This window comes from Carassius auratus, chromosome 41 (genome assembly GCF_003368295.1).
Source record: "Carassius auratus strain Wakin chromosome 41, ASM336829v1, whole genome shotgun sequence".
NCBI lineage: Eukaryota > Metazoa > Chordata > Actinopteri > Cypriniformes > Cyprinidae > Carassius > Carassius auratus.
In genome coordinates, this window is record NC_039283.1 from 1,354,387 (window position 1) to 1,375,368 (window position 20,982).

The 20,982-nt window shown below is 35.3% G+C and overlaps 1 protein-coding gene and 1 long non-coding RNA gene across 10 annotated transcripts in view; both read right to left on the reverse strand.

Moving 5' to 3' along the window:
• The window catches only part of LOC113059770 (adhesion G protein-coupled receptor B1-like), an 84,575-nt gene extending 80,484 nt beyond the window's left edge, over nt 1-4,091 (reverse strand). For all 8 annotated transcript variants that reach the window (XM_026228347.1, XM_026228349.1, XM_026228342.1 and 5 more), the window contains exon 1: nt 3,521-4,091. The gene's annotated coding sequence lies outside the window, so the exon portion shown is untranslated. The remainder of the gene's footprint in view (nt 1-3,520) is intronic.
• A 1,605-nt stretch (nt 4,092-5,696) lies between these two features.
• LOC113059771 (uncharacterized) lies at nt 5,697-9,485 on the reverse strand. 2 transcript variants are annotated; one of them, XR_003278149.1, is made up of 5 exons: nt 9,224-9,485; nt 8,234-8,295; nt 7,853-7,910; nt 6,992-7,082; nt 5,697-6,524 (listed from the first exon to the last, which is right to left on the reverse strand). It is a non-coding gene; the product is annotated as an uncharacterized LOC113059771 (long non-coding RNA). The 2 variants fall into 2 exon arrangements; XR_003278150.1 differs by lacking the exons at nt 7,853-7,910; nt 8,234-8,295; nt 9,224-9,485 and adding an exon at nt 7,194-7,477.
• Between the last annotated feature and the right edge of the window lie 11,497 nt (nt 9,486-20,982).

Consider the following 20,982-nt stretch of genomic DNA (forward strand, 5'->3'; position numbering starts at 1 on the left):
TATATTCAAAAATAAAACAGTTGTTAAATTGCAAAAAAAAAAAAAAAAAAAGTTATTAAAAAATTACAGTATTACTGTATTGTACTGTATTTCTGGTCAAATAAAGAGACTTGTTCAAAAACAATTACAACTTTTGACCATTAGAGAATTAAAAAAAAGTTTATTGAGGATTTATTGAATGATACATCAGAAGATGGTAATGACTGCATGCTTTCATTTCTTATTGACTGTCATCAAGCAAGTAATGTTTATTTCCTTTCAAAAGCAAATGTCACAAAGTGATTTACATCAAAAATAAAAATATTAAAGATAAAAATTAAATAAATAAATAAGGTTAAAAATAGACATGACAATTAAAAGAACAGATTGGGTCAAAAGCTAGTTTAAACTGAATTAATTCCCTTCCAAGTCTCTCTATACGAAAAGCCACAAACACTATTTTCAGTACACGAGGTGATGTGTAAACCAAAGCAGTGAGTGTGTGAAATGTTTCTATATGTTGGGAACAGGAACCTGTCACAAACAGCCAAATCGAGAAGCTTATGCATGCACAAATGTGGTGTGGCTGTGCTTAACAAAATGTGCTCATGACTTTTGATGCATGTTGGCTTAACGAGAAATGGTGGCTAAGAAGGGGATAGCCTATAAAAAAGAGGAAGTGAATGACAGAATAACGATGTACAAACAAAAGTGAAAAACAAAAGGGGACCTCTAGGTTAAAAGGCATGCATGGCTGCCCTCCAAAAATTCAACAGTGCCAGCTTGCCCAATTTCACCCCTGCTCATGATTCAGTATTACGCTGTCAGCTTACTCCGGCATGATCTATTTTTATTCTCAATGTATCATCCCTACTCCTTTTCTCAGACGAAGAAAACAGAGCCGTCCAAATATCTGTGGCCACAGGGCAAGCGCTATGTTATATGTTTGCCTCTAAAGATCAAAATTCCACAGAGATTCACGGCAGACATGTATCTAAAAATTGGAAGTCAGCCGGAACTGATATGACTGTGCCTTTTAGATTTAAAACCGAGATTGTGACATGCATATTTCACCGAAATCAGTCAGGACCATGACATGTTTTCTGTCATTTGTCTTATTATTCAAAGTATTCATATTTTAATGTTTATAATTATTAATATGATATATTTATAATCATTAATGTACTAATTTTATTATTACAATTATTCATAGTATGAGAGCTTAAATCATGAGTTTTGTTTTTTATTATTGAAATTATCAATATTATTGAGTGCTCAATTCAAATGGCTAATTTTATATATTTTTTTCTTATTATGACAGTTATTTATATTGTTGAGAGCTCAACTCTTATGGATTATTTTATCATTTTTACTTATTAAAGTCATTAATGTTGTTTAGAGCTCAACTCATGTGGCTTATTTTATTATTGTTGTTGTTGCTGCTGTTTTATATTTAAATCGTGTCATTTTAGCTCAAATGATGCATTTGGCTTACTGAAGAAAGCATCAGGCATCAGAAGAATCCCAGACTTAGATCTCAAAAGGGAGCTCAGGGAGTACATGACTTCAGATCAGAATAACATAGACTTCAGAATAACATAGACTTAGAGGTGGGTCTTTTAACTCAGGCAATTCAAAATCACACTATAAAAACTTCCTAGTCACACACTAGCAACCATACAGAACACCCTAGCAACCATACAGCAATGTTCACCAGCCATATCTTTGCACCAGAATATCACGGACACACTGAGGTGGGCTCTTTTAACATGGGCCAATGAACCGTGGGCCATTGGTGTACTGTGGAGAGGCACATGTTGACATTTTGGCTGCGAGTTTCACTAATATAATTTCCCTACTTATTATTATTATTTAATTTTTATTGTGTATGTGATCATTTTTAACCCTTTTGCTGGTGATGCTGATAAAATATATTTTGTAGGTTTTTGTAAAATAGTTTTGAGTAGAGCACAGAGGTCGAGCAGCATCATAACCTGTTGTTGTGGAGTTCGGCCGTGTGTGCTGCGGTCAGAGGCTCTGGTGAGTCTGAAAGTGCGCAGTGAGGCATCTCCTGCTCCGTGATCGCCGTTTATTCCCCTAGTCCCACGGAGGGAATTAAGCGCTGGCACAGTCCCCCCTACTGTACAAACACGGAACTTCTACTCACTCACCATCAGTACCTCTCCGCCAAACACCAGCACACCACATCTATTATTACCAAACGAGAAGTCTCCATACTGTCGGTTTATAATGACGCACATACTTGCTTAGACTTTACAAGCAGCATATGGTAAGGCAGTGAAAAGAGAGAGAGAGAGAGAAAGAGAGAGTCGAAATGAGAGCCAGAAGTGGAGTCATTGTTCATGGTTTTATGTTGTATATTGCAAGTATTATTTTAGTAAGACTGCTGCATCTTTGTTATTATTTGTTTATTTTTACTTTTATTTTTTAAATATTTTTTTATGTATTCAGTGGTGGTTGTGCATGTAAGAACGTACAAATCAAGTACTTTGCAATTGAAAGAGGGTGAGAGAAAATGAAAGTTTGCCTTTTATTCTCGTTATTAAAACGAGACAACACTGACCAAACACGAGCTCTGTACCTTTTCTTTCTTACCATGTGCTGCAGAACGCTGCACGGGCTCTACATCACAAATGTTTTGCTCTTAATATCAAGTGACAGGTTCTTTCATAATATTAAAAATGAACTATATGTCACATATGTTACATCACATAAAAATGCTCAAAACGCAACAAAACAACCGAATGCAACAGCAAAACAGGCAACGTGTTCTATGGTAAATCGATTTAAGTGACCAAAACGAATTAAAAAAAGAGACAAAAGTTGTCAAAAACAACTGTATTATGTCGCAGAAATCTTATATAGAGGAAAACTTTGCTCCTGGTTAATGTTGGAAACAGTATTAGTGCATGTTCGACCATTTATGTTGTACAGGGGAAGGAAAGGAGACTCGAGACGGGAAGGTATATTCCCATTCCACAAGGGTCATCCGAGCAGCAGCTATTGCGCATAATGCATAGGCTAACCAATGTTAAATTAAGAAAAAAACAGCACACCTGCTTCCAGTGAAGCAAAAACTGTCAAATATGTTTGTTCTGATATCAGGTTCTTATGTCAAAACTGTTTTGTCCACTGGACACTAGACTGGTCAACACCGCAGTTTGGTACCTTGGAGAGCGAAAGCACTGATATATGCATATATGAGTTGAGAAAATCCCCTACAAACTGAATTATGCTGATTTGTCGTGTCATTCTCGGATGTAACACTTATAAAGAACAGACAAAAGATGCAACAGAGTTGATGAGAATGACCCTAGTATCTAACCAGTGCATGCGTGGAAGGAGATTTAACTCAATTATTTATGACAAGGCTTAATTGAAATGCGACTATGGTTAAATGAATGAATATATTATGACGTGCAAGCAAAAGCATTATATTTAATTACCATGTCGAGTGGGGCTGAAATGGGAAGAAAATAGTCTCTAATCACATTCTATATAGATCATAATGAGGGTTTACCTCCAAAAAGTTGGCATGTCCCATTTGTTTGTCTGCACATAAAAAACCTTCGACTATTCCTCCAACTTGTTTAGAATAAGTTCGGTGGATTCATTCTTTCAACAGGCAATATAACTGCCGGAAAAATTGCAAAAAAGAAGGTATGCGTGCTCCAGTGGAAAAGAAGTGCTCATAGGAACGTAAAAAGCAACAAGCATCCATAAATTCACAGGGGATCCTGTTAATGTGTGTCTGTTCTGTCACTTCTGATGATGTTATTCTGCCTCCCAAATGTTTATTATTTAATCCAGCCCGCAAGTTGTAATGGTTGTCCAGTTTTCCGGATACAAAGTCCTTAAGTGGTGTGTGAAGGCTCCAGGGAGGTGTGCGGTGAGTGTAGCCCAGGCTCGGGTCGGGTGTTCTCTCGGTGCGTGTCGAGGCTATGGGAATCTTCCTCTCCTCGCCCGCTCTGTCCACACAAACTGGATTCAGTGTTTGAAGGCAGGCAGTTGGGCACTAAAGCATATATCCTGCAGCCCCCCCTTGTGGAGCAACAGCACTGTGTGCGTGGGTCACACCGGAATGAAGGAGACACAACGATGAGAAAGTAAAAATTAAGCACAGGGAGAAAGACTGACAGAGAGAGAGAGAGAGAGAGAGAGAGAGAGAGAGAGAGAGAGAGAACTCTCACAGAGACAGTCGTTTAACCCATTCAGAGCCGATTAAAAAAAATATAATTATAATTTTATTAAATTATAATTTTCATCGGTTCTATGAGACATATTTTAAAGAAGACGGAATCTACCTCACTAAAGTGTCACAAAATAAAATTTGTATGGATATCTATGAAATTATAGCGTGGAAGTGTGATACACAGCATCATGTGACGTCAATTTCCATGTAAATTTCGGCTCGGCAGCTCGCGGTTTATCCAGCGTTTGGCTCGTGGGCGGCCACCTGCTCACCGCACGCGCTCGAGCTGGAGACTCTGGGTTCTCCAGCTCGAGGGCAGGGAGTGGGAGGCTTCTGATGCTGAAGCTGCTCCTCATGGAACCGATCAGAATATAACAGAAGCGGGGAGAGTAAATTACGCAACAACATTCGTCATGGGACCAGACGCAGCTTTCCTGTTGCGCAAATGATCAGCTGGCATTCAGGGCAACCTGTGCCATGTAAACATGGGGAACTGTGAACTCTTTACAACATAATCCATAAAACCAAAGTTATGTGATATAAAAATTATGAATTGTGTGTTTTTCTAAATCATGTGCTCTAAAGTACCTTGCAAGTTTGTTTCCAAAGAAACAATACTGGTAGTTTTGTCCAATCATCCACATTAACATGTTATGTTTTCATATTCCAATAACTAATATTTATATGAGTTTTGGCCTTGGCTCAAACATCCCAGCTGATGTGAGATGTGAAAAGAAGAGCTTGGAGGATCACACGTAAGTAAAGGTTTCCAATTCTTTTCACGTAGTAATAAAATACAAATACGCATCAGGTTTTCTTAGTTTAGAGTATTTTTATTTTTGTGTTTTACAGATGAAAGGTCTCATTGGTTTGGAATAACATGAAGGTTGTTGAATATTGATAGAAATTTCATTTTTGGGTGGGTAATTCTATATTAATCCCAGATCCATTTGGATCCAATTATCACTTTGGGATGCACTGATCTACTTTACCTTTCAGATATAGATCTATACCAGTGCTATATTCTTTTCCACCATGTGTTCAGATGTCAGGTGCAAATGTGTCGCCTTAATGTTCGGATAACTTTTATTATTTTGTTAAGTTTCACCATTGGCTTGGACATCACAGCTGGGAAACGCTTTGATGTGAGTCTGAAGGAGAAAAATATGAGCAGGAGCATTAGTAAAATTTCTAGTTATTTTCTCACATATCCACATGAAACAGAGATAAATACATGCATTTGTAATGTAAGCTTCAATCCCCTGCCCCAACCCACACAAATCTACTGTATATACACTTTCAGCTCAGAGCATCTGCATTGTAAACCCTTATAAGGTATGATTTATTCACCATAATGCCATAAATTTGTCTCTAAAATATTTTACAAAAAACACAGCGTCTTATGTCAGGTTCTTTCTCTTTCGCATGCATATTCTGATTTGTAGAAAAATGAAAAATAAACTCCACTTGTATGAGCGATGCCTGATGTCATGCCTTCACACTCAAAAAAATAAATCGTTGGTCTAACTTAATATAATTATGACACCTATTTCCACACATTTGAATGGTGTTGTCTCAACTTAATTTAGGCAAATGGAACCCAAGAGCAAAATTCATTTTGAACCAACAAGATCAAATCATTTTCATTTGAATCATATTATCGTATTTATCTATAAACTATTTAATCTTGTTGAGCCAATTAATCTTAATCACTTAATTTAGAAAACCAGAAATATTGTGTCAACTACTATCGTTAAGTTAATTGTACAACTTTATTTACATCAAACAAATGTTTAATTGTTGACATGTCTATCAAAATGTAATTTACTGCACAAATAAAATGTTCTCAAAGTGAATGTCACAAGTTTCTCTTTATTCTTATTTCAAGGCAAATTTTCAGGTGAAAAAATACAAAAAAATATCATCCAAGATGAACAACATTATATTTCAATGTATATGCACAGCTAATACCTTCTTGAGTCAAGATTTAGTCTTTTGAGAATACACACGTAAGGTAACTTACTCCAACATCTTGTTCTTGAGGGCTTGTACCTTTAGTGAAAGTTTTTGTCCATCCAAGATAAAGAACACTTTCTGGATGACCTCAAATGTAGCCTTGAGTTCTCGTGGGTAGCTGAGGTTCAAGGCGTAAGTAAGTCCAAACAGCATGGCCACTCCAACACGATCTTCAAAGAGCAGAGAACCTCGGTCCCTTCAATCAGGATACCAACGTCCACAGGTTTATCTCCTGGTTGGTGTCTACTGACTGGATGATGTAGATCCCCATTTCCATCTGCTCTATTGCTTCTTTAGCATTCATCCAGTCGCAATCCTGGGCAAGACAAATAAAATGTGTTAAGTGTGTAAAACAACAATATTTATTGATGACATTAAACATTTGGGGTGCAACGGTTCAAAATCCTCATGGTTCGGTTCGTATCACAGTACGGTTCAGTATGTGCTATATTCAGGGAAAATTGGACTACTGTAAAATAAAAATTAAGAACAATTAATAAGAACAAATAATCAAACTACAAGCAACATTACAAATAAATACAATAGATCAAGATTCAAATAAAATCTTGTGTGATTTAACATTAAAAACACAGCCAGTGAGAATAGTCATCGTCATTAGAGGTGGACCGCGGTTCAAGTGCGTGCCGAACCGTAAATAGAGAATGGTACGGTTAGATTTTTTACAGAGAACCATTGCACCCCTAGTAAACATATGAAAACTGTAACAAGTGTACAAAACATAACGTAAACATAAAAGTGAAGAAGAGAAAAGCAGTTGCTTACATTGTACTCCTTGAACAGCTGTAGATGGTCCTCCTTTAAGTATACACAGTTCTTTGAGGATGCATTCTCTTTCCATGTCTACGCTGTTGTTCTGTAAAAAAAAAAAAAAATGCACAAAAACATTGATTATTTGACCATATCATATCGATAACTAAGTATAACAGGACAACCAATAATAAAAATTCTATCATTAATTACTCACCCTCGTGTCATGCTCGAAGACATTCGTTCATCTTTGGATCACAAATAAAAAAATTTTTTATGAATTCTGAAAGTTTTCTGTCCCTCCATAAACAGCTATGCAACTGAGACTTTGATACTTCAAAAAGTACATAAAGAGATCATAAAACAAATCTATATAAATTGAGCGGTTTAGTCACATTTCTCTGAAGACTCGCTTTATATTATGAACAGATTTAGATTTGGATTTTATTCACATATAAACATTCATCAACTCGCACATCAGTTGTGGTGAACGGAAGCATAAGCATGTTTGTTTGACCAATGAGGTTCATTCTCGTTACGCAGCACGTCTGAGCTTCTGTTTTTGGGCATCAGTCAGGTTCAGTTGACCTTCCATTGATGTTTGCTGATCAATGTTTATATGCAAGTGAAAGCCTAAATTAAATCTGTTCATCATACTTTCAAACATCGAACTTATTAAAACGTCAAAGTCTCAGTTGTGTCGCTGTTTATGAAAGGACATAAATCTTTCAGAAATCATCAAAAAGATCTTCATTTGTGTTCCAAAGATGAACGAAAGTCTTACGGATTTGGGACGACACGAGGGTAAGTAATTAATGACATCATTTTCATTTTTGGCTGAACTAACCCTTTAAGAACATCACTAATACAACTTACCACATGAAAAAGTTTACTAAAACCCAAGCATGGGATGCTGTTTATTGCTCTTGTAAACCTGTAAAATAAAAATATAAAAATAATTTTTACATAAATTTGCAGTGTTCTCATCTTTACCTGAACAGAGAAATCTCCTACAGATTGCTCAGCAGCAGTAGTCTGAATGAAATGGCTAATTTTATAACTGAAACAATATAGTAAAATAACTATCAAATTGTATGAAATCAGAAAATTACATTATCCATTCGTATGTTGGTTATAAAAACATTAGGTATTTCCAAGCACACACTAATAAAACACTTTAAACTTTCCTTTATTTTATTACAGTAATAATGAGCCATTTTTCTAAACCCATTTAAGAACATACTTAATACAACTTACCATGTGAAAAAGTATACTATAACCCAAGTATAGGATGCAATTTAATGAGCTCTTGTAAAAACCTGTAAAATAAAACAATGTTTACATAAATTTGCAGTACACTTGTATTTACCTGTACAGATGTTTCACCTATTACATGCTCAGCAACAGTAAAATTATATATACAAACACAAAACCATTCTGAAGAAAACGGGCGATCCTGCTCTACCGACGAAACCGAGGCTGATTTTCCCATGCAATATGCATTATAACTGAAATCAATATAAAATGTAAATGCTGCCCGGAAGGGAAGTTTCGATCATTATATTTCATACAAACAAAAATCAAATTGTCTTTAAATCATTCTCATTCAATTACAGCAACTGTAACAATAATACAACGTATTACAATAATGTGCAGTAGCAATTACAACACACAGAGATAAGATTAAAGTATAAATATCACGTTTAAGATCACAACTACGAATTTGAACATGTAACAGAAGTGAGGGAATCACTTACGGTCACAGTATTCATCTGTGCGAAATAACAACGCGTGCACCCTAATCCTGTGCGATCATAGTCAAATGACACATGCCTAGTACGCATGTGCTCTATACTGTATTCCACGCCGCCTGGCTGCTTGTTGATTAACATCAAGCATATAACGTTAATTGTATTGACATCTTTGTTTGCCGTTTCGTTTTAACATTAATTCGCAGTGTTCTCGTCTTTACTTGTACAGAAGCATCACTTAACAGTTAACTGAAACAATCTAGTACAATAACGCTTGCAACTACCGCATTAATGTTAAATTATGTACATATATGCAGGCGTTTATATCGATTTACTATGTTTTTTTATCGAGTATGAACATGTGACTAATAGAGTAGTTCAAATATTCCAATAAGCGGTCAAATATCCGCTTAATGTTGAATTCTGACTGATTTAAATAGTTTTACTCTCTATCAGCACAATGCAGACAAAGAAAATAAAAGATTTTTGAACTTACCAATTCTACAGCATTCCACCATAGACTGGACTCCACCACGTAATGGCGCCCGCGATAACTGACGAGGTCACGTGGATTTCCTGTCATCAGCGCATGCGCAAAAGTAGTAGTTTGACTCGAATCATTATTTTTTGTTGTTTCGACACAAATGAATTGAGCTCTTTTAAGGTTGTATGGATTTAGTTCAGACTGATTTAAAATAATTGTGTACATCCCTTAAACTGATTAATTTTATTTGTTTCAAAATGCTCTATTTATTTTTATCGAACAACACCCAGATTTCATTTTTTTGAGTGCACAATAAACCTCCATCCTCGCATCACCTCAGATTTCTCAGACAGTTATTGTGTGGCTCCTTATTGAGTCTGAGCTAAAAATGGAAGTGTACTGTGAAAAACATACACTTTGGAAAGGTTTGCCTTAGATGTGCCTGTAAATGGATCTAATGTTGGATGACATTCAATGATTTGGTATCTATCTATCTATCTATCTATCTATCTATCTATCTATCTATCTATCTATCTATCTATCTATCTATCTATCTATCTATCTATCTATCTATCTATCCTTTAATTCAAGGTTTTTAAATACTCTTTTCAAAATGTTTTTTAAACTCTTGCATATGCTGTTCTTTGAATATCAATTTGTTTTAATTATACATTCAAATGTAATTCTTCACTCTGAACGACGTACAATCCTGAACGACAGAATCCTGGTGGGATAACAGCATCAAAAAACCTCAACATGTGCTGCTTCAGCATAGATTATTATATTTACTGTTATTTTCAGCAGTTTGCTTAGAAGGGATAGCCCAGACCTTTTGAAAGTGAGTTTGCGGTTGATTGTTTTTGGGAGGTCATTCTCAGATAGAAAAGCAACATTCAGTAAATCGCAACTCACAGGCAACAAGAGACTGCAGCAGTGGAGACCAGAAATGTGTTGAGTCTCATTCATGCCACAAAGGCATAGCGTGTGAATTTTTTATTTTCTATTTTGGCAGATTGAAAACAAGTCGGGCAGCATGCAGTGTTTTGGTAGTGCTCAAGGGGGCAAATGACAGATGCAGACCGACCAGAAACGAGTGAGCTGCAATAATCTATAGCGGAGAGATAACTAAGGCCTGGATTAGTCACGAATGTACAAAGGCCATCACTTTTGAATGATGTCTTATCTCTGTTAGCACCATCTAACTTGTAATTTTCACAGCCCCTTCCTGTTAGAAATCCTTGTAGACATTAAAGGCACGTCTGCTGGCATACTTGTGTAAAAATCCCTCAGCCATACCCAGAGGTTTTACAATCATTTGCATTCAGATTAGGGTGCATAGAAACTGTATTAAGAAGTGTGGGATAAATAAATACTGTATAGAAATGTGAATAAAATACAAGTGCAACACAAAATGCTCTGTTATCTGTTGCCATCAGCATAATGTTCATACCAAAAGTTTCATGTACAGCATGGCTCAGTATCTATCAAAAAAGTGTTTGAATCATGCCTTATTTATGAAGCAAGTGTTTTTGTTGATTTGCTGACTAGTTTGTTTGTTTGTTTGTCTTTTACCCAAGGTGTTTGTTTTTTTCACTGGTATGGCTGTTGCAAAGATGGTGAGGCTTTAGGACAGCAGTCCCTGTTCTATCTATGCATCTCGTCTTGCTGGAATACGGGGGAGGTTTGGACGTGTGAACGCACAGCTCTGTGGGCTGCGTTTCTGCTGAGAAAGGAAGAAGGAGAGGGGGATGAAAATATGTGTCAGTTTTAGAGTCTCAGATGAGTAATGCAACCATCTGCCTCTGCCTGTGAGTGTTTGCATGCACATCTCGTATATGTACAGTCAGAGTCACAAACACACACATAAACACCTTGTTAAATAGGTAAAAGAATAGTTAAACAAAAATGTAATGCTACAAGAAAAACATTAACAAATAAAAGTACACCAAAGTCAAAATAGCATTCACTCAGAGTTCAGTTCAACGACTCAATTAACTATTTGGTCTGGTTAAAGAATTGGATTAAACTACTCAGATTTATTTGTTCAAGAATCATAGTTCAACAGAGTACTGGTTTACAAATTGGACCGAAAAGTCCATTTGAACGGATTGATTTGTTCAGGAATTAAAGTTCACCTTACTGATTTAATGAATTCAGTTGATGCGGTCCACAAGTTGGATGGAACAGTTTGATTGAACGGACTGATTTGTTCAAGAATCATAATTCAGCTTACCAACTGAAATAATTGGTTCACAAATTGTATTGAATGATTCAGTTATATGTACTGATTGGTTTAAGAATTAAAGTTCTGTTCACTCTCTAATAAATTGGTTGATTTGTGAATTTGATTGAACAGTTCAACTGAACTGACTGATTTGTTAAGAATTCAGCTCACTGGCTCAGTGTATCAGTTTATTTGGTTTACAAAGTAGTTCAACATTCGTTCGGGAATCAAATTTTGGTGCAATGATTTGGTTAAAAAAGTGGATCAAACTGTTAAATTGAACAAGCTGATTTCTTCAAGAATCAGAACCAGCTCATTGAACTAGTTCACAACCCAGGATTGAGCAATTCACTAGAACGGATGCATTTGTTCAAGAATCAAAGTTCAAGACTCTGACTCACTGAACCGGTTTATATGGTTCAGAAAGTGATTTAGCAATTAGACTGAACAAACTGATTTGTTCAGCCTGGAGGACTTGATTTAGGTGGAGGCTATATTTAGGGGGTTTTGTTCAGGGCCCAAGAAATGATAACTGCAGCCCTGATTTGATGTAACAAGAAGAGAAAAATAATCTTTAAAGAGGAAAAAAAATCTTTTCCAGCATGTAATGGAAGGGTCAGATGCAGCTTGGCAGGGTGTAACTCTGTTCCTGTGCTGAAATGTGCTGTGCTAGTCGTTCAGCTGAATGCTCGCTCTGCTCTGTTTGGTTCAGCATCCCTTTCTGACTGTTTTCCCTCCAAAGAGAGCGAGAGAAGAGAATCTCCTGGTTCAGATGAGTGTCAGACAGTTTGACCTCAGGCTAGAAAGGTCAGGGCTGTGGAAACAGAGTAAGCATTTCATGTGTGATTGTGAAAGCCTGGAGGTCATTACAATCCTTGCTCTCTCTCTCTCTCTCTCTCTCTCTCTCTCTCTCTCTCTACACACACACACACACACACAGATATAAACAAACAGCCGGGCCATATGCTGTCACAGCTGAAAATAACAAACACTTTCACACCATGCATATGGACGGTTCTCATGGTTAAACCCACCGGACTACCTTTTTGTGGCTGGATATTATTAATCTTGCTGATCTACTATTCCCAACACACACGAAAACTTCAAAAGCTAGCATATTTCACATGAAAGAGATCCTGCAATTTCAACAGACTCGACAAATCAGTTCCACATGAAACAATCTGATAGCTTTGAATATGAAAATAATCCAGATGAGATGAACTTGCAGACTTGAAACGGCAACCATATGGTGGCACTAAATTCAGCAAGTAGACGCATCTACCGTTCAGATCTGATGGGAGGAACAGTGTTTGATGTTATATGTTAATAATTGTTTCCTCTCTGTTCACTTCATCTCCTTTCATTTCTCCTACATATCTCTAATCTTCTTCATTGATTTTTTCCTCATCTGCGTACCTTTGGCCTTTGATGATTGTAGCAGGAGATTTGGAGCTTGTTTTTAATCTTTTTCTGTAAAACCTGCTGATTGTTTTGCCTTGGAAAATTTATTTCATACATATATAAACATATACATATATAAACATAAATATATATGTATATATATATATATATATATATATATATATATATATATATATATATATATATATATATTCTGTTTTTGTAATAATGAAAAAGTCTTTACTGACACTAATTATCATTATTATTATTATAATTACTGAAACAAAACCTAATGAGGCTTAACGAGTCATTAAGACTTTTTGTTATTAAATGTTTTTGCCTATTTTGGGAGCTTTGACATTTTCAACAGCACCTGTCTCGGTTTACATGAATTAACCCATTGTAGCATAAATGAATGCAGTATTTTTGCTACACTTCTGCTATTGTGTTCTACTAGACACAAGCTTAAAATAACATAGATGAACAATGTCAGAATTTTCACTTTTGGCTTAAATATTTCTTTAAGTAAGTCTCCATTTAGCTCACTACCATCTAGGTGAAACATAAAAAATATCTCATTAGTGATTCTTCTTTTTATTCATTAAGAAGAGTGGTACTGTTTCATCTGCCTATTAAACAGCTCAATGAACGTGAGAACAAGGAGACTTTTAAAAGATCTGTTCTGTCTTTAGCTCTTCAGGAGGGATTTTCTCACCCTGTTCTTTCCTGTTCTTGGAGTTCGGTGAGTGATGGATGCAGTGAGAGGCTGGTACGGAACCCTTTCACACCTTTAATTAAAAACAGATCTTAAACAGGATTAATCAGCCAAAGCTAATTCACAGGACACTGCCATTTTGCTGCTGTGCAATTCCTTAGGCTTCAAAACAAAAGCTTTAGCACCTTTCAAATTTCCACATCCACATCAATCTCACAGACACACAGTAAAAAAAGATAACTTTTCATGCTTTTCTGAATTTGATAATTTCTTGAGTCTCTGTGTAAGGTTATTTGACTGTGACCTACACTTTTGGTTTACGGATGTAAATGTTTTATCTAATGAGAAGCTGGTCTGCAATTCTCAAAGCTCTTAACGAAAATGTGTCTGTTCACTGAGAGAATTTGGGTTGAGATATAGTTGAGTGAAATTGTATAGATGATATCAGGTTCATCGTTCTTTAATGCAGCAGTCCCAAAGAAAAATGAAGCAGGCATTGTGATAAAGATCAAGGAAGAATGTGTATACATATAATTATTATTATTTTAAAAAAGTATTTGAAATTATATGGCTCCAATTCTCAAGACTCTACACACACACACACCATGCAAAATGTCACACTTATCTTGCAAAAGCAAACACTTCATTATACTTCATTATGTATATCTCAAAACACTGAGCTTTGATAACTAATGAGGTATAATCACTGGGTGTACTGTAGGTCATCAGTTACTGAGTGTGGCATTTACAGTAAATGGCAGTGTTTCCCAAATGAAACAAAAGATTGGTTCGTTTTGAATGCACAATGTGCTTGTAGTTTTATATATGAATGAATGGTTTCACTGAGTGGGCCTCAAGTACCGCTTTAAAGGTCTAAGCAATATAAAAGACTGTAAAGGGTTAGTTCATCCAGAAATATCTCATGTTGCTTTAGGCCTACAGTATACTGTATCTCAGTCAATATTAAATATATCAAGGTTACACTTTCACAAAATGTTCTTGAAGGATGATTTTATGTAAAACAGTAATTCACACACACACACACACACACACACACACACACACACACACACACACACACACACAAAATCTGTTTCTGTTTTTCACAGGCAGAGTCACAAATGATTTGTGATAGATACAGTAGCCATTGTTTGCAGTTGCAGTTTTCTAAAAATTAATCTTCCCAAAGAAGTTGCTGGTCCTTATTTGTATTTACTACCATTCAAAAATTTGTGGTCAGTTTGAAAGAAAATTATAATTATTTTATTTAGTTTTAATTCAGCAGGGGTGCATTAATTTGATCAAAGGTGATGGTAATCACAATGGTTACATTTTATTAATATTTATAATGTTAAAAATGTTAACCTTTTATATTTATCAAAAATATTTAGAAAAAAATGCATGTATCACTGTTTATGCAAAAATATTAAGCAGCACAAATGATTCCAACATTGAGAATAAGAAATGCTTTTTTTGAACACCAAATCAGCATATTAGAATGATTTCTGAAGGAACATGTGACACTGAATGATTAATGGCTGCTGAAAATTCAGCTTTGTCATCACAGGAATTTATTCAATTTTAAAATATATTAAAATAGAAAAGTTATTTAAAATTGTAATACTATTTTATATTTTTGAGCAAATACACACAGCATAATTGGTGAACATGATCTTACTAACCCAAAACTTTGGAACTCTTTATTTTGTTTGATTCAGGTTAAATGGGTTTATGAGTGAGGAAAACAAATGCATTCAAATCAATCCTGATGAGGTCAACAGTCAGAGGTTGTGAGCAAATTATGTAGTGTTGAATTTCTCTATTTCTTTTCTGTTGAAGAAACAAATTCATCTTGAACAGCCTTATAGTGAGTAAATTTATAGTACATTTTATTTTTTTCGATAATATTTAAATATTAATTTATTAATACTACAATAAAATTAATATTAACATTAATATTGCTTTATGTGGAATAAACAGTTGGACTGAACTGAACTGAATTGGATCAGTTAATACTGACACACACACACTGTTTTCTGCTTCTCAGATGACAAGTGGGGCCAGTTTGAGATGTCATCCATTCAGGCAAGGTGAAGCCGACTGGGGAGAATTGGACTGCACATTGCATAATTCACCACAAGATGTTCTAAACTGATAAAAGATTAATGTTTATAGAGTCTTTGTGGAGGCGAACAAAAAGGAGTGACGTCAAAAGAAAAGTGTACACTTAGATTTGTAACACAGATAACCTAGTATTAACCTAGTAACAGACTCAGAAGACCATTTTAGTGCTTAAAGGTTGCTCGGTCGATGCTTATGAGATATTTATTCAAAATATGTTAAAAATAAATTAGACAATTATGGTCATATAGTAAAGTATGTTTTATGAAATTTCTTAAAAAACAGTCTACATATTTTGTGAGATGTGGAAATGTTTAGGATTGTGATCTGAGAAGTAGGACTGAAGCAGAAGAAAAAACAACTGAAAACTGGCTGTTATGTATATATATATATATATATATATATATATATATATATATATATATATATATATATATATATATATATATATATATATATATATATATATATATATATATATATATTAGTGCTGTCAAAATTAGCGCGTTAACGCATTCGATTAATTTGAAATATTTAACGCGTTAAAAAAAAATAACGCAATTAACGCGGTTGCAGTTTTTTTTATTTCCAGTTGTGGCCTATGTGTGTTCAACGTGCAAAGAAATATGGATAAGACCAAGGAAGGACTTTTAGACGGAAAGTTTCAGTATAAAACTCTGCCGGATTACTCTTCAGTCTGCCAAACCTGGTCTCACAGAATTCCGTGAAATGTCCACGGGTCCTTAACTCAAAATCCGTGAAGCCATCACGGAATTGCCCCAAATTCCGTGACCCGGCCACAGATATTTCTCCAACGCAAGTCAATGACACTGACCTCCCGTGATCCACACACGGATACCCGTTTCAATGACGGAGTACAGAACTCGCTGAACGGACGTGCTTTCTCATTTGGAAACGCAACATTTGAAGTATTTGTTTCTTTTCCAATATCAAATGCCATAATGACATTAACCAGACAGCTGTTGTAGTTATTGCATTGTCCTGTCATCATAAAAATTACGTTTGTTTCAGTTACAAAAGTCCCATGATGGCACGGACCTCCACAACCTGACCTCACTCACTTGTTTAGGAACTTACAAGCTTTTCGTCGACACTGTTGCAATGGAATGTAATTAACTTGGCATTTTTTCTCGTCCTGTCATCATAAAATCCAGTTTGATGGCGTTTTACACACATTTTGGCTATAGTCAGAACTAAAATCTGTGATAGGAGCACGGAGTGAGTCTGTGCTTAGATCACGGATAACTCTAACGCAAGTCAATGACACTCATCTTCCGTGGTCCGTACACGGATCGTTTCAGTGATGCAGTACAGACCTCACTCAATGGACGTGCTATCTCATCTGGAAACGCAACATTTGAAGTATTTATTTTTTTCAACACCAAATACCATGACCAACCTGACTGTTATTGTAACTATTGCATTGTCCTGCCATCATACAGATTCACTTTGATTCTGTTAGCCTAACTAAAATCTGTGATACGAGCACGGAGTGAGTCTGTGCTGAGATCACGGATAACTCTAACGCAAGTCAATGACACTCATCTTCCGTGGTCCACACACGGAAACCCAGTCTCACGGCAGTTCGTGATTTTGTCACGTAATTTAATCTATTTATTCGTGGCAGGCACACGTTTATTTCCTTATTTTCATGATTGCAGCACGTTTTTTTAAACTAATGCATTTCAACTGGAGGCATCTTTCGTGCATCAGCACAATATTTTCTGATTAATTATTATTATTATTATTAAATTTTTCACAGGACAACAGAAGAAACTCACTGAAACTTGAAAAAAAATCGGAGCTTAACTTACTGTACAAAACTGAGCAACATACTGTATTGCTGGTGACAAAAACACATTAAAACTTTTTTAGCTGTAAAATGCGCAATGGTTCTTTTTTTTACTTTTCATTGATTTTTATTTTTTTCATAGGCCTAGATTTAAAAAAAATTTATTACAGAATTCAATATCAAGTCCTTGACACATAACTGTAACACATTTTCACATTAAGAAACAATTTAGTTTAAATAAAAAGAACAAAAAATATCTAAAAATAAATAAATTATTTATTAGCGATAGGCCTACAGATTTATTTTTTTTATTTATTTTTTATTTTTTTACTTTAGACTCTAAAGTTAAAAGTTTTTATTAAGGCTATTGTAAAGGCTTCTTAAAATGATGTCGCTGATGAGCCTCTGATCGCTGTCAGATTCTGTGATATGAATGTCCGCTAATGGGTTTAGAATGAGCCCCGCTCGGCCCGTGTTCTGGCTTACTGTAATATTTCACCTGTAATAAGACCGAAATAATATAATTAAAATAAAGAAACATGATAATATGATAACATCTAAATAAATGTTGATAGATTTAGCGTTATAGTTTTAAAAATATTAATAAACAGCAAATCAACACAGAAAGACCTAAATAATAATAATACATAATTAATAAACAGCGCCGCCCCTCCCACTACGCGCATCACGCGCTGTGCGTCAACCCCAAAGCGTCAAAAACTGAAGCGTGGTCAAGCGCCTCTAGCGTCACTGACATGAGATGTTTATCGCTTTGAAATCACGTTCAAGAAGTCTCATTCAGCACACATCGCGATACTTTCCATCAGTTTGCAAGAGCCGCAGGTTGGGTGAGTTATACAGTCTATGGTGAGTAGTAGTAAATATGCTATTTTAATGCCTGTCCTAAAACGTATTCTGTCTTCTTTATTAATCAGATGAGCGCCTTATGTTTACTCTCTGTATTACATCGGTCATCCGAGGCTGTCTTTGAGTTTCATTGTGTTTAACTAAATGAACACAGCTGCTAACTGGTTAAACTCTATCGGTCACGTGACGTGACGTGCCACAGACCTGGGATCCGTTTTATATTAATTTCAGGTTCAAAGATGTAAGTTGTATTTGTAGTAAAATCATGGTAACCATGACACCTACAAAAGTAGGTAAAACCCAGTAAACAAGACATTTACCATGTTTTTTTTTTTTTTTTTTTTTTTTTTTTTTTTACCACAGTAACTGTAGCTTTACTGTAGTATAGTAATGGCACATTAATCACCAAATTAACTATAGTTGTACCACTGTAATGGTAGTGTTTTAATGTGCTTTTATATGACTTATTTCACAGTAATCACATTTACTGTACCATGCTTGTAATACCTTTTTAATGTAAAAAAAAAAAAAAAAAAAAAAATTCCCATCTTGCAGTTCAATTCATATTTGTTTATATCTTAAATATTTTGCTCACAGATCACTATTAACATTCTTTATATAATTCTGTTTTATTTTCTTTCCCCTTGTATTAATCTTTTAGCTGAAAAGACGTAAAGTAAGCAGTCACCCCAGTGGTGTTTGTGGAGAGGTATTCCTTCAGAAATGGAGAAGACAGAAAGCTGCAGAGGCAGGTTGGTCTGTGATAGTTTGTCCCTTTTATCAAACATTCCTGTTGTTATCATTTGCACAGCATTTTGTTGTTTCTTAAACTGTTGTACGGTCCAAATACCCACACTCGCCATCTTTGCACATTTCCTTTATTTGGCCCAAGTGAGCATGAAGATCACAATGTGTGTCGATCTTAACATGACAAAGTTCGTTTCAACTTTGTATTTTAACAAAATACTATGTATTTTAAGTCCCTAATAATACATTTTAATGCGCTTTTCTAGAACCCAAAGCGCTAAAATTAGCGCCCTATTAACCCTATTAAAGATGACAATTTATTTTGTGGTGCTTCTAATTAAGTGATAAAAAGGAGTTACAAATGATGTACAAAATAAATATACTTTTCTGTGCACCAAGAAAACATGCAACACTTTGTTTTACTACTAAATTAGTCTCAATTTCTAATTATTATAATTAATATTTCACAAACATTGGAAAGTTGCGTGACCTCTTGTTAAACCCCTGCAAAAAGTCTCACATTAATTCCAAAACATGATGCATGATGGGATACACTAAGCGTTGTATAGCGCTCCGGAGCAGTATTGGAGAGGTTTAGTGTGTGTTAAGGACACCGTGCTTTGGCATTATTAAGACCGGGGACAGTCTCATAGTCACGTACACACACTCTCAAGTGAATAAGACCTCAAGTGTGGGTATCTGGAAAGGGGAAAAGTCTTTAAAATGATCCCTAAATACAGTCGCACGTCAAAGTCTTAATAATTCACTAATGCTTTCATGGTCTAAAAAATAATGTATGTAAGTAATGTATAAGTTAAAGTATATAGTAATGTATAAGTTGCATGTAATGAAATAATATTTCCTTTCTTTCTGTCTTACAGGATTGTTTGCAGATAATGCTGTTCTTCTTTTTCAGAAGTTTTTGGGGAGCCAACCCTCACAAACCTTCCTAAAAACTAAAAGAGCTATTACTGAGTCTCAGCGACTCTTGCCACGATCAGCTCTTCCCAGGTACATTTGTTTACTCATCAAATGCTCTGGTCTGAATCTTACTTTAAATTAACTTAGTTATATGTTTAATTAGAAATATTGCTTATTGCATACAGAGTAAGATTATCTTGTTTCACAGAAGAGAAGGAAGACCAAGGAAATGATTTGCTCAGGATGAGAAATGAAGATGGTCATCTTGTGCTCAAGCAAACAGAAGTCCTCTGGTATGTGTGTGTTGAAGCAATGCTGTGTTACAGGACTTTATGATGATCTCTCACAGGACTGGTCATGTCAGCCGTAATTATTCTTTCCAATGTTTTTATATTTATTTTATTTTATTTGATACAGCTATAATAATTATAGCATGTTAGCAAAGTTTGACTGGAACATTTTTAATCTAAAGTTTAAAAAAAAACACCACCTGTTATTCTTAAAAGCATACAAGTGTCATAAAAGTGGTTTAATTGATATAAACACCAATTGACATTATCTCACTGTTTTGTGAATGTTGTGTTATAAATTGTGAATTGATAGTTGATTGGTTTGAGCAAAGCCTTACACTGCACAGACTAAAACACATTTGTGAGAGAAGTCATTAGCTCTGGAGAAAGACTCTAGAGGAAGAAAACACATTTACTGCAACAAAAGATGAATTCTAGAGTCTCTGAGAAGTACACATGCTAATGGAGTCTCATGGGCAAGTCCTTTGCCTCTGTAACTTTTTCTAAATTCTTGCATAATGAAATTGTTTATTGCAGTATTTTAACAATTTTACTTTGTACAGATGATCTCATCAACCAAATGAGGGGTTTTGACCAAGTGATGCTCTTGAAAGGAGTGAAAGAAGAGGATGTGGTAAATTGTCTTCAGAGAAAAAGCTTCTCAAAAGATCT